This window comes from Pleurodeles waltl, chromosome 1_1 (assembly GCF_031143425.1).
Source record: "Pleurodeles waltl isolate 20211129_DDA chromosome 1_1, aPleWal1.hap1.20221129, whole genome shotgun sequence".
NCBI classification, from domain to species: domain Eukaryota; kingdom Metazoa; phylum Chordata; class Amphibia; order Caudata; family Salamandridae; genus Pleurodeles; species Pleurodeles waltl.
This window is the reverse complement of record NC_090436.1, coordinates 639869827-639883143: the sequence shown is the minus strand read 5'-3', so window position 1 is coordinate 639883143 and position 13317 is coordinate 639869827.

The window sequence follows — 13317 nt, the reverse complement described above, 5'->3', positions numbered from 1 at the left end:
ATAATGGCATATAGGGCTCTCTGATCCACATGCTCCATCAATGGCTGTCAAAACAATGTAATTGCTAATTATGTAATCAGCCAATACATTGGTTTACTTTTTCACAATGATGCTTTTCCCACCTTTATATGCTCTGTCATTGGAGAAACCAAAGCCAAGAATGTGGATGGTTTAAAAGGACATTAAAGACACTCTTTTTTTAGGTCGAGCCTAGGCAGCGCACATGCGCTGTCTCTCGACATGCTGTAATTTACTTCTGTGGGCTTTTACCACACCCCTTTCAAAATTCCTTTGGTTTCTTGGGTAAATGCTTTACTTTTGTTCTGCTTTTTGGCTGTTTTGTTTCCGCCCTGGAGACTGACCCTGTTACATGGATTATTGCACGATTTCCCATATACATTAGTGTTGGCGCACTACTTTTTTCTTTTGCTCCGGCTTCTTTTGTTAGTTTCCTGCTCATGTTCTGCTCCCTCTTCACAATGGTTCATTTTGGTGCACATCTGACGCCATTTTCCAACAAGAGTGTAGCTGCGTATGCAAAGTTTAATTCATGTTACGCTTTGCTTCATGTTTCATATTATTGTACCTTTTCTACTAACTGCTGTTTGGATTGAAACTTGAGTTTTCTAGTTTCTTTTTTAACACATGGGGAGATCTGACACCAAGACTCGAACTGGGCTTCCCAGTTCCAAAATCTGCAGCTCTGAATGTTATGCCACATCCTCTCTCCAAGATTATTGGCATTTGTTTAGGGTTTTGTTACTGTTTCCCTCACTGAATCTCCCTCCCACCATGTACTCACCCTTAACCCCTTCCTCCCTTTTGTTTCCCTGAGCACCCCCCATTGAGCTCGTTGGAAAGGCGTTCCTTTAACAAGTCATGAACCCGTAGGTTCACAGGCTGGCCTTGTTGCTTTTGAGGCATCAGTTTCTAAGAGATGGAATAAGCAGTGCTTCAAGCACTTTGGCCCATATTTAAAGTTCCTTAGCGCTGCATTTGCGCCATTTTTTTACGCAAAAGTGGCGCAAACTTACAAAATATAATTGTATTTTGTAAATTTGCGCCACTTTTGCGTCAAAAAGCAGTGCAGATGCGGCGCCAAAAAAGTATAAATATGGACATTTGTGTCTGCGTGAATTATAACAGAAGTGTGTCCTTGCAATTATTTTACTCCTCCAAATGGTCGGTGCCTGCCCCTTTAACAATCTTCACATTTAACTCTGCCCAGTGCCCCCTTTTATTTCCTCTTCGGCCGTAGTAGATGGAAATGACCAGCTGTTGTGCTCCGATTGGAGCTGCAGCAACAGGAGTGGTCTGCTCACTGACAACCTAGGTCCCTCTCTGGTGCAAGGGCCTCCGTTGCTCTAGGATTTTCAGGATTGTTTAAACGTAGGAGGGACTAAGCATTGTGAAAGATAAGGAATTGTTGCGTTTTTCAGGAATGTATTATATTTATTACTTTTTGGGCATATTTATATAAGCATATTTCTGCACGTGTATGACCTCGTAGCGCTGTCAGAGTGCGGGCATCCTTCTGTACTATTGGAGTCCAGCTGGTGGATGACACGCCGTGGCTATGGCTAGCCAAGAAAGATCTTGTAGATATTTGGGATTTTATGCTATTGGATCATGTTTAAAAACCATGTCTGACATTTACGCAGCCTCTTGGCTCTGGTTTGGTGATGTGTATCTCTTGTGAAGCGGACGTACCATGAAACCAGTAATACACTATGGGCCTGATTACGACTTCATCGGAGGGGATTACTCCATCACAAATGTGACGGATATCCCACCCTCTGAATTACGAGTCCATTATATCCTATGGAGCTCGTAATACGGCGGGCGGGATATTCGTCACATTTGGGACAGAGTAATCCCCTCCATCGAAGTCGTGATAAGGCCCTATGTTCATTTCTCAGCTGGGGAGATCACTTTAATCTACAAGGATTCCATAATGTGCTAGATGGCTTAACCCTTATTAGGTCCCAAAGACGAGACCTATTGGCTAAGCCAGTGCTTGCTAATAAGGTGTAGCATTTTACAGTCTAGTCTCCGCCATGCTCTCCAGGAGTTCCAGTTTAGAATGAATGAATGGATTTGGATATTCACTAAGAAGAGAGTCTACAAGCTTCCTTTAATTTCTGATGGCAGTGGATCATGTGTTGTAGGGACTCAGGCCTCAACTTCAATTCTTACTCCAGATGTAAACGGGCATATGTTTTCGGAGGGTGGGGGTGTTTGGGGTGTTACACCCCACTGATAAATGTATTTTCTGATGAATAATTGGGTACAGGTGCTTTCAATGGGGTACGGCGAGGTGTTTCACATTGGATTTTTCCATACACACAGGCAAAAATGCAACTTCTCACCCTTTCTCTCTTGAAAGCCTCATAAATGTTGGTTATTTTACAAGATATTGTGTTTTTCTCTCACTAAGTACTCCTACCAATCCCTATTCCTCTACCGTTCCACTGCCCCTTAAGCCCCTCTCATGTGTCCCGCTTGTCATATAATGAATTTTACCATTATATGCCAACGTGATTGTTGGAAAATTTGAAGCTCACATCCCTCTTACCCCCCCAATCTTACAGACCAAGCTATGCTCCTGGATGTAAATTTTCATGTTACTGAGGTCTAGCCTGCTGGAGTTATAGGCAGATCCACTTGAATTGTGTGGCAGGGGAGGACGAAATTATGCAGCTGGGTTGACTAAATTATGTGGCAAGAAAAGGGAATTCATGCAGTATAATGCAGCACATGTTGTGAACATTTTACTTACTTATTTTGTCATTTTTATACAGTCTAACAACGTCTGGGCAAAGGTTTCACCTCATTAATACCGGTTTAACTCCCAAATACAGCAATAACCATCAGAAAGGGGACCGGTCGACCTTTGCAAAGGGGCGTCCACTGTAAGGCAACACGTGTGCCCACTTTTTTTTTGCAACTTTTGAGCTAGAAACCAAAAAAAGATTTTTGTTAAAAACTGCGGATTATGTAGCACTTGATCCTCTATATGGCAAATGGTGCAATCCCATAATTGTACAGAAAATGCTAAGGCTGCAAAATCGCATAATTCCAATTGCCCTTGTTATAGGACTGCAGGCCCATGAGCCCCCCTGTATAAATGCTGCCAGGCCGGACCGGCCAAATTGGGCATCGGGCGTTTCCCCAGCGGGCTAGAGGCCAGGGGGCCTATTTTTAACTAAGGCGGCCGATTTTTACCTAAGGGGGGCGTTTTTCACCTACCGGGACCACCGTCACTGAAGGCTTGGATGGGACACAGTAATTTCAGCAGCCAAATGCAATGAAAATACAAGTCTCTGCACAGCCGAACGGAGCTGCCCGAGACTGACTATGCAGTGAGGGGACTACTGAGTCAAAATTTGCGTAGGCTTCCTTTGGCTCTCAGTCCGTCCCTGGTTGCTGGAGCATCTCTCTCCAAAGGTGGTGGCTGGAGCATACCTGAATCTGTCCCTATGCCTACCTAATGTGCCTTGAGCTCTGCCTGGAGTGTTCTTAGCTTAGTTTAGGGACCGAGGCGGTGTGAAGCACCTCTCTTGTTCGGGACTGTGTGTGTCCAGACTTGTAGCTTTTCGGCAGTGAGGTTTTTATTTAGCTGCACTTTCAAATTATGGGGCATATTTAAGAGCCCCTTGTGCCACTGGAGCATCACTTTTAGCAGAACCATCAATGGCCAGTGTGAGCAATGACACTGCGTTCCTTATTTATGATCACTTAATGTGCATAATGACTTCTATCTAATGAGATGTCTTTCTTTCACTGAAATGTTTTCCTGCTTGTTACTCGTTAATGAATCTGTAAGGCTCAAGTTGCCTAAAAAATCAAATAACAATTTGCAGGTACAAAAACGCATGCATAATGTACAAAACTTGAAAGCGGCAGCTGGGTACATCACAAAGTCTTGATATGTTCCAATTTTAACCACCTTGTATATCTTGGTGTGAGTACACTCGTGTCGACAATTTGCAAGGTGAAAATGTTGGCAGTGTGTTAGACGCATTTTCAAAACAGCGATGGCTCTTCTTAATGACCACTAGATGGCAGTGTAACCTTAATTTTCGGAAAATGGATTAGTGTGAGTTTGTAAAAAATGGGTACATAGCTGTAAGAGAAACCTCTATGATCTAGCTACTTGTCTTAATGGTTCTGTTTCTCACATATATGTCCTGTGGAAAGACAACAACATTGTACCGTCTGAGGTGTTTAAGGATGTAAAATAAAGCAGAGAGAGCATGCTTTAGGATAAAGGTCATTCAGCACACGCGACCATAAATATAGTGAGAATGAAGTCAATTTAGCAAAATGCTAGGAGTATCAAAAGTGACGTCACACATCTTTTGTCACATCAGTGAGATAGCAAGGCTGGTTGGGCTGTCTACTGGCATCCCTTTTACCTGTGCACAATGCAGCAGTGCTGGGGCTGTGTGCAACATATGCTACCTGCTGTGCAAAAAGACAATCGTGTTGCTGAGACTGCTAAAGAAACCAGCAGCAACAAAGCAATATAGGGTCTGCATTGTAACCCAATTATTGGCAAAGCTTACAGGTCTGACCTTAGCAAGCTGGTGTGATGGTTAATTTCTTTGTTATTGTGCATTGCCAGCATATGCCACAAAGATTTAAAAAAATGAAACCTGCAGCCACTTAAACATGGCCGCCATATGCTTGCATTAAAATTAAATATATTTAAAACAAATCACTGATGTGGCGATTTTACTAGTGATTTCTTTTTAATAACAAGCCTTACTGATGTACCATGTTTTTTATTATTGTTATTTGGGAAGGAGACAAGAATGGATATCCACCGAAGCAATCAACCACATTTCAGGTATCTTTAATTTTACAATTACTCGTAACTGCTTCATTACTTTTTAAAAAGAGTAAAAAAATAACTGACTCTCAATATAACTAGAACCCAAAGTGCAAGCAAGAAACAATAGCTGGTATTTACAGTTAATATAAAAAAACTAGTATAAATCACACTTTGAGCCAGTTTTATCGCTGAGGAGAAACGAACTATTTTTAGGATGATGTGAAAAATATGCACAAGCTTTCGGCAGTCACGCAAGGTGACAGGTGGCAATAGGTAGGGTGATCTGACTTGCTGCCCCATGAGAAATGCTGTGGTGGGCAGAAACAACATGTGTATGGTAATATATCAGACCAGTCGAGATATATATAGATATATATAGACATAATGAAATAAAATGTCAGATTTGCATTTAACTGTAAACTGAAATAAGCTGCATCTCGGCGTGATACACTTCTCTTTATTAACTTTTGGGAGTGTGGCTGAATTCTATTTAATGCTTTACACCAAGTTAAGAGGGAAACATAAAAGTTTGCTTTCCATTAGTCATTTAATATAAATAATATTTTTACCGCCAAATATGTTATCCATGCACTGTAGCATTGCTTTGGGCATTTTCTCATTTGAGTCCCAATCATCTTGTTTGACCACACCTACAAGTCATGCATATGAATCTGCTGTAACAGCATTGCATGCATTGCACCATATTTGTTGGGTGTAGGTCCTTAAACCCGTGGCATTTAATGGGTTAATTTGTACATAGTGAATCTCCTTACACGTTGCACATTCCATTCACTAAAAGGTTGCCCTTACCTGGTCTTTGTTGGAAATGTGATATTACCTTAGTGTAGTAGCCCTGTGCAGACCATTAGGTTGAAGTGGCCAAAGGAAACGTATATTAAGTAGTGATGTTTTGTCAATTGTTCAGAGTGGAAATGAGCACAGTCTCTGCCCCTCACAGAAAGTGACTACAGAACTGCTGTACAGGCTCTCGTACTCCTTGATGGTGTACCCCCTGAATATCAAATTAATATCGATGGGACAGAATATCAAATACATAATATCAAAAATAGTGTATTGTCTACCTAACTCCAGATATGGTCCTAGTGGTAAACATATCTTCAAGGAATATAGGTGTAGTTAGAAATAGTAAATCATGGTTAATCTATACTTCTCTCTATGCACTTATTTTTTATATTTTGTCCATCGAAATTCTGTCCTTGATATTAGTATGTCACAATATTGTTGATGTCAAGCCTCAGGAGTACACGCTATCTAGATGGTGGAAAAGCTCTGCTCTATGGCCTTCCAGACACCACAATACCCCCCTTAAGGGAACACACATGGCATAGTATGCCTCATCCAGGGTCTGAAGAAATGAAACAACATCAACCCGATCCAGATGGAATTCTACTGGCTCCCCTTGCAGACTTGCACCATCTTCAAAACCAGCTGTATCTTTTATTAAGACATCTTTTGCCAAGCCTATCTGGCTGACAAACTCAGCATCTTGGTTGGCACACTCACAACAAGGACACCATCAGGCTGGAGACAAAAAAGTGTACAAAAGAGAAAACAAGGCAACAGGCCTTTTCCTTCTGTGCACCTAGGATCTAAAACAACCACATCCATCAGGATTGCCTAAACCCAACTCCAATTTATGAAAAAGATGAAGACACACCTCTTTAAAAAACACTACATCGTAATGCAGTAACAGCACACTTCTATCACAGAAGCCAGCTACCTTTCCAATAACTCTTTGACGGATTACTTGTCTTTGACCCTCTGAAACCTTTTGCCTAAGTTTGTGCTATACTAATAACACATACATAAAAATGTAGTAGGTGTGCAAACTGAACCCTGTCACCCACTGCTGGATCAATTTTGTTCCCAGACTGGTGCCTGGCACGGCAATCAAAGCGCTTCAGTCCACATGAGTAAAGCGCCCTTGGCACGGCAATCAAAGCGCTTCAGTCCACATGAGTAAAGCGCCCTTGGCACGGCAATCAAAGTGCTTCAGGCCACATGAGTAAAGCGCCCCCTTAGCATAACGAGCTTAGCGCTTCAGACAAAGCAAGTAAAAGTGCTCTCTGGCATATTGAACAACACGCTTCATGTATGATGATCAAAGCGCTTCCTGAACAATAAGCAAGGTGCTTCTGCCCAATGAACAAAGCGCTTCAAGTTCAATGAGTAAAACTTTCAGGCCTAGGTAGTAAATGTGAAAACGTTTCGGAGCTAAGCAAATTATAGTTTCATTGTTTTTTGGGAAGCATAATATGTGAGATACATATTTAAGTCTTTGAGAATTTCTAGGCTGAGATTAAACGTTTATGTTTATGAATGAATAGTTGTTACATAATTGATAGGCAGAGTATGTCCATAGTCCAAGGCTCTTGCCATCTCTAGGTTCAGAGGTTGCAGTTTGTTCTTGTTCCATGATTCAAAGAAGGGGCTATGCCCAATTCACAAAGGGTCTCAATCTTTTATCACAGAGACGCCTTTATTCAAGAGTCTATTGGTGAGTTATACTGTTATGAATGAGGATATGCATATTTGTCCTAACCTTTTCTTTTCAGATCTCTCTCCCTGCAGTTCCCTACCCTAATTCCATTTCCCCCGCCTGGCTTCATCATAACTCTGTGCTATAATAGCTTTCTGAGTTGGGGACGCCGGGAGGTGGGCCTTTTGTTCAGCAGCATGCAGATCCCGAGGAAAGGGCACTGTGACACAAACTTGATAAATATTAAGTCTCATTGATCTAATGCACTATGCCCTGGATTTGAGTGGAAAAATATTGCTTTCTCTGGATGGTGGTGTTTAACTACACTAATTCTAACCTGTCTGTATAATTGCTTTTTTGTTCTGGGAATGATAAGGGAGTCCCATGGGGGCAGGCGTTACCACCAGCCAAATAATGTCCCATTGCTACTGAGTTCAACAATGCCCTCTTGAACTCAAGTTCCACTTGTTTCGTAATGTTGGAACTAATTTCCAAAAAATACTGAACAAATGGCCTTACAGAGTCTTGGGTGTGTAGCTTGGTATTTCTTCACATCAGTTCTCCCATGCCTTAATTTAATTTTGGAAACAACTTTACAAAATCCCAGTTTAGGGATGACTGAATTTTTGAGGTGAGTCATCAGTGTACATGCACTGGGCCCATACTATCAGCACTAGTTTCAACAACTTCAGTTCCAAGTTCACCCTGACCATTTTCAAGGGTCATGGTGGTGCAAACGACCATCTTGCAGTGAAGAGACACTTTTGAGTTGTAGACACATATTCTCACATTTAACAGGTGTAGTTCTATAGTTTGGCAAATCCAAGATCAGTAATGACATGTACGGTGACACCCATGTCAACAAGGATTTTGCCTCTCACAAGAGTGCCTACAAGTAGTTCTGTGATGTGTTCATCTTCAGTTTGAACGCAGCTTCTTCTAGAGAACACCTTGGCTCATATTTATACTTTTTTAGCGCCGCATTTGCGCCGCTTTTTGATGCAAAAACGGCGTAAACTTGCAAAATAGTATTGTATTTTGTAAGTTTGCGCAGTTTTTGCATCAAAAAGCGGCGCAAATGCAGCGCTAAAAAAGTATAAATATGGGCCTTTGTCTTTTGTGTTCAGCAAAGTCAAATACTGATGAATCACTTGAGGAGCTGTGTTCTCTTTTCTGCAAAGTGCGCTGATTTCATAGCCTTTTCCTTTCTTAGATGCCATGCTTCACAGAATGAGTTGGAGTAGTGCAACTACCCTTTCCAGTGCCACAGGTGAAGCAGAACATCTTGCAGAAATGTACTCTAAGGCCACATCTGTTGCATGTTTTGATCAATGCCACACTTTCAGGTGTGCCTTCAAATCTATGATGAAGAGCCAATGGTTTCAGAAACCCTAATGCAAAAGCAGCAATGTAGATTTCAAACTTTCTAATCTATCTACTCCATCGAGGTCCAAGATTGCCGGAATGGCTCATGCCAAAGTGCAGCATGCCACTCAGTGGCAAACCAATTAGGGGTGCAAATGCATGACATCCTCTCTGCAAAGGCCTGGGTGTGTTGGAGTGGATTTTTAATGAATAGTCAAAGATGTTTTAGTGTTATGAATGATTTGTAACCAAAACAAATGTGTTCCATTTACAGAACTATGCCTTCATAGCTTGACCAAAGTAGTCGTAGACTCCATCTTGAATCTAAACGTGACCATGTTTTCATTTCTCACTGACTTCACATGCACACACAGCAAAATGTCAAAGTAATGAGTCAATAGAAATGGTTGGAAAGACCGAGTGAGATTAGAGTTATGTGGCTGAGGACGATTTTCTGACTAATGAAGATCCAATATTTAGAGGAATGTATTATGTATGTGGCAAAGACACTTATTTTATCTTCCTACGTAATTGGATGGGAAGCTGCTATCCTGGTTTAGTCTTACCCCATATTTAATGGGATAAGTGAAAGAGATGACACTTGTCTTAGAAGAGTGAAATGCGGTTTTGGACTAGTACTGGTGGATATGCTGTTCACCGAGACACTTCTGTGGTTTCAGACCAAATTAGTAGAGTTTCATTCCTATGTATTAGCATGTGCACTATTTCTTTGAATATTTGCCTTTATACATTTTCTATCCTATCTGCCCACATTTTACTAAAGATCTCAGTTGCCAGCTTGTTTGCCACACACTGCATGATATGGACATAATGAAATAAAATGTCAGTTTTGCAGTTAGCAGTAGTTTGCAATAAGCTGCTTCTCAGCATGATACATTAATGTTTATTAACCTTTGGGAGTGTAGCTGAATTTTGTGTAATACTTTACAGCAAATTAACAGGGAAGCATAAAAGTTTGTTTTCCATTAGTCAGTTAACATAAATAACAGTTTTACCACCAAATATGGTTATCCATGCTCTGTAGCATTGTTTTGGGCATTTTCTTGTTAGAAGCCCAGTCATCCTATTTGACCACACCTACAAGTCATGCAAATAAGTGTGCTGTAAGAGGGTTGCATGCTTCCACCATATCTGTTGGGTTTAGGTTCCTAAACCCATAGCTCTTAATGAGTTAATTTGTGTAGGAAAGTACCATCTTGCCAGGCATGTTACCCCCATTTTTCACTGTATATATGTTGTTTTAGTTGTATGTGTCACTGGGACCCTGATAGTCAGGGCCCCAGTGCTCATAAGTGTGCCTGAATGTGTTACCTGTGTTATGACTAACTGTCTCACTGAGGCTCTGCTAATCAGAACCTCAGTGGTTATGCTCTCTCATTTCTTTCAAATTGTCACTAACAGGCTAGTGACCAATTTTACCAATTTACATTGGCTTACTGGAACACCCTTATAATTCCCTAGTATATGGTACTGAGGTACCCAGGGTATTGGGGTTCCAGGAGAGCCCTATGGGCTGCAGCATTTCTTTTGCCACCCATAGGGAGCTCTGACAATTCTTACACAGGACTGCCACTGCAGCCTGAGTGAAATAACGTCCACGTTATTTCACAGCCATTTTACACTACACTTATGTAACTTATAAGTCACCTATATGTCTAACCTTTACCTGGTAAAGGTTGGGTGCTAAGTTACTTAGTGTGTGGGCACCCTGGCACTAGCCAAGGTGCCCCCCACATTGTTCAGGGCCAATTCCCCGGACTTTGTGAGTGCGGGGACACCATTACACGCGTGCACTACATATAGGTCACTACCTATAAGTAGCTTCACAATGGTAACTCCGAATATGGCCATGTAACATGTCTATGATCATGGAATTGCCCCCTCTATACCATCCTGGCATAGTTGGCACAATCCCATGATCCCAGTGGTCTGTAGCCCAGACCCTGGTACTGCCAAACTGCCTTTTCCGGGGTTTCACTGCAGCTGCTGCTGCTGCCAACCCCTCAGACAGGCATCTGCCCTCCTGGGGTCCAGCCAGGCCTGGCCCAGGATGGCAGAACAAAGGACTTCCTCTGAGAGAGGGTGTTACACCCTCTCCCTTTGGAAAATGGTGTGAAGGCAGGGGAGGAGTAGCCTCCCCCAGCCTCTGGAAATGCTTTCATGGGCACATTTGGTGCCCATTTCTGCATAAGCCAGTCTACACCGGTTCAGGGACCCCTTAGCCCTGCTCTGGCGCGAAACTGGACAAAGGAAAGGGGAGTGACCACTCCCCTGACCTGTACCTCCCCTGGGAGGTGCCCAGAGCTCCTCCAGTGTGCTCCATCCAGACCTCTGCCATCTTGGAAACAGAGGTGCTGCTGGCACACTGGACTGCTCTGAGTGGCCAGTGCCACCAGGTGATGTCAGAGACTCCTCCTGATAGGCTCCTTCAGGTGTTGCTAGCCTATCCTCTCTCCTAGGTAGCCAAACCCTCTTTTCTGGCTATTTAGGGTCTCTGTCTCTTGGGATTCCTTAGATAACGAATGCAAGAGCTCATCTGAGTTCCTCTGCATCTCTCTCTTCACCTTCTGCCAAGGAATCGACTGCTGACCGCGCTGGAAGCCTGCAAAACTTCAACATAGTAGCAAAGACGACTACTGCAACTCTGTAACGCTGATCCTGCCGCCTTCTCGACTGTTTTCCTGGTGGTGCATGCTGTGGGGGTAGTCTGCCTCCTCTCTGCACTAGAAGCTCCGAAGAAATCTCCCGTGGGTCGACGGAATCGTCCCCCTGCAACCACAGGCACCAAAGAACTGCATCACCGGTACCTTGGGTCTCCTCTCAGCACGACGAGCGAGGTCCCTTGAATCCAGCAACTCTGTCCAAGTGACTCCCACAGTCCAGTGACTCTTCAGTCCAAGTTTGGTGGAGGTAAGTCCTTACCTCCCCACGCCAGACTGCATTGCTGGAAACCGCGACTTTTGCAGCTACTCCGGCCTCCTTGCACTTCTGGCGGAAATCCTTTGTGCACAGTCCAGCCTGGGTCCACAGCACTCTAACCTGCATTGCACGACCTCCTAAGTTGTTCTCCGGCGACGTGGGACTCCTTTGTGCGACTTTGGGTGAGCACCGTTTCACGCATCCTCGTAGTGCCTGTTTCTGGCACTTCTGCGGGTGCTGCCTGCTGCTGAGAGGGCTCCTTGTCTTGCTCGGCACCACCTCTGTCCCCTGACGCAACTGGCGACATACTGGTCCCTCCTGGGCCACAGCAGCATCCAAAAACCCTAACTGCACAATTTGCAGCTAGCAAGGCTTGTTGGCGGTCTTTCGGCGGGAAAACACTTCTGCACAACTCTCCACGGCGTGCGGGATCCGTCCTCCAAAGAGGAAGTCTCTAGCCCTTGTCGTTCTTGCAGAAACCTACGCTTCTACTGTCCAGTAGCAGCATCTTTGCACCCACAGCTGGCATTTCCTGGGCATTTGCCCATCTCCGACTTGCTTGTGACTTTTGGACTTGGTCCCCTTGTTCCACAGGTACCCTCAACTGGAAATCCATCGTTGTTGCATTGTTGGTTTGTGTCTTTCCTGCAGAATTCCCCTATCACGACTTCTATGTCCTTTGGGGAACTTTAGTGCACTTTGCACTCACTTTTCAGGGTCTTGGGGTGGGCTATTTTTCTAACCCTTACTATTTTCTAATAGTCCCAGCGACCCTCTACAAGGTCACATAGGTTTGGGGTCCATTCGTGATTCACATTCCACTTTTGGAGTATATGGTTTGTGTTGCCCCTATCCCTATGTGTCTCCAATTGCATCCTATCGTAACTATACATTGTTTGCACTGTTTTCTAATACTATTACTGCATATTTTGGTATTGTGTACATATATCTTGTGTATATTTGCTATCCTCATACTGAGGGTACTCACTGAGATACTTTTGGCATATTGTCATAAAAATAAAGTACCTTTATTTTTAGTATATCTGTGTATTGTGTTTTCTTATGATATTGTGCATATGACACTAAGTGGTACTGTAGGAGCTTCACTCGTCTCCTAGTTCAACCTAAGCTGCTCTGCTAAGCTACCATTATCTATCAGCCTATGCTGCTAGACACCCTATACACTAATAAGTGATAACTGGGCCTGGTGCAAGATGCAAGTACCCCTAGGTACTCACTACAAGCCAGTCCAGCCTCCTACAATTTGTACTTAGTGAATCTCCTTAAACATTTCATATTCCCTATAAGCATCCCTCCTCACTAAAAGGTTGGGCTGGGACAGAAAATTGGCCCAGCCCAAAAATAAAAGTGGGTCCCATTAGGAAATTAGATAGCTGAAAAGTGGCCTATGTTTGCACATTGGAGCAGTTTTGAACTTGCAAAGACAGCTGTATAAATGTTTTGCAAGATATGGAGGACTGCATGGCATGGTGCTTGCTGCATGCAACATCTTTTTTTAGTATCTCGGAACTGCTCTGACACCTACCTACCATGCACGCAACCTAGGATTCATCTTGGACCCCTTACTATCCAGGACCCAGCAAGTCAACGCCATCTCCTCGTCCTGCTTCAACACCCTCTGCATGCTCCGAAAGATCTACAAATGGATTCCCAC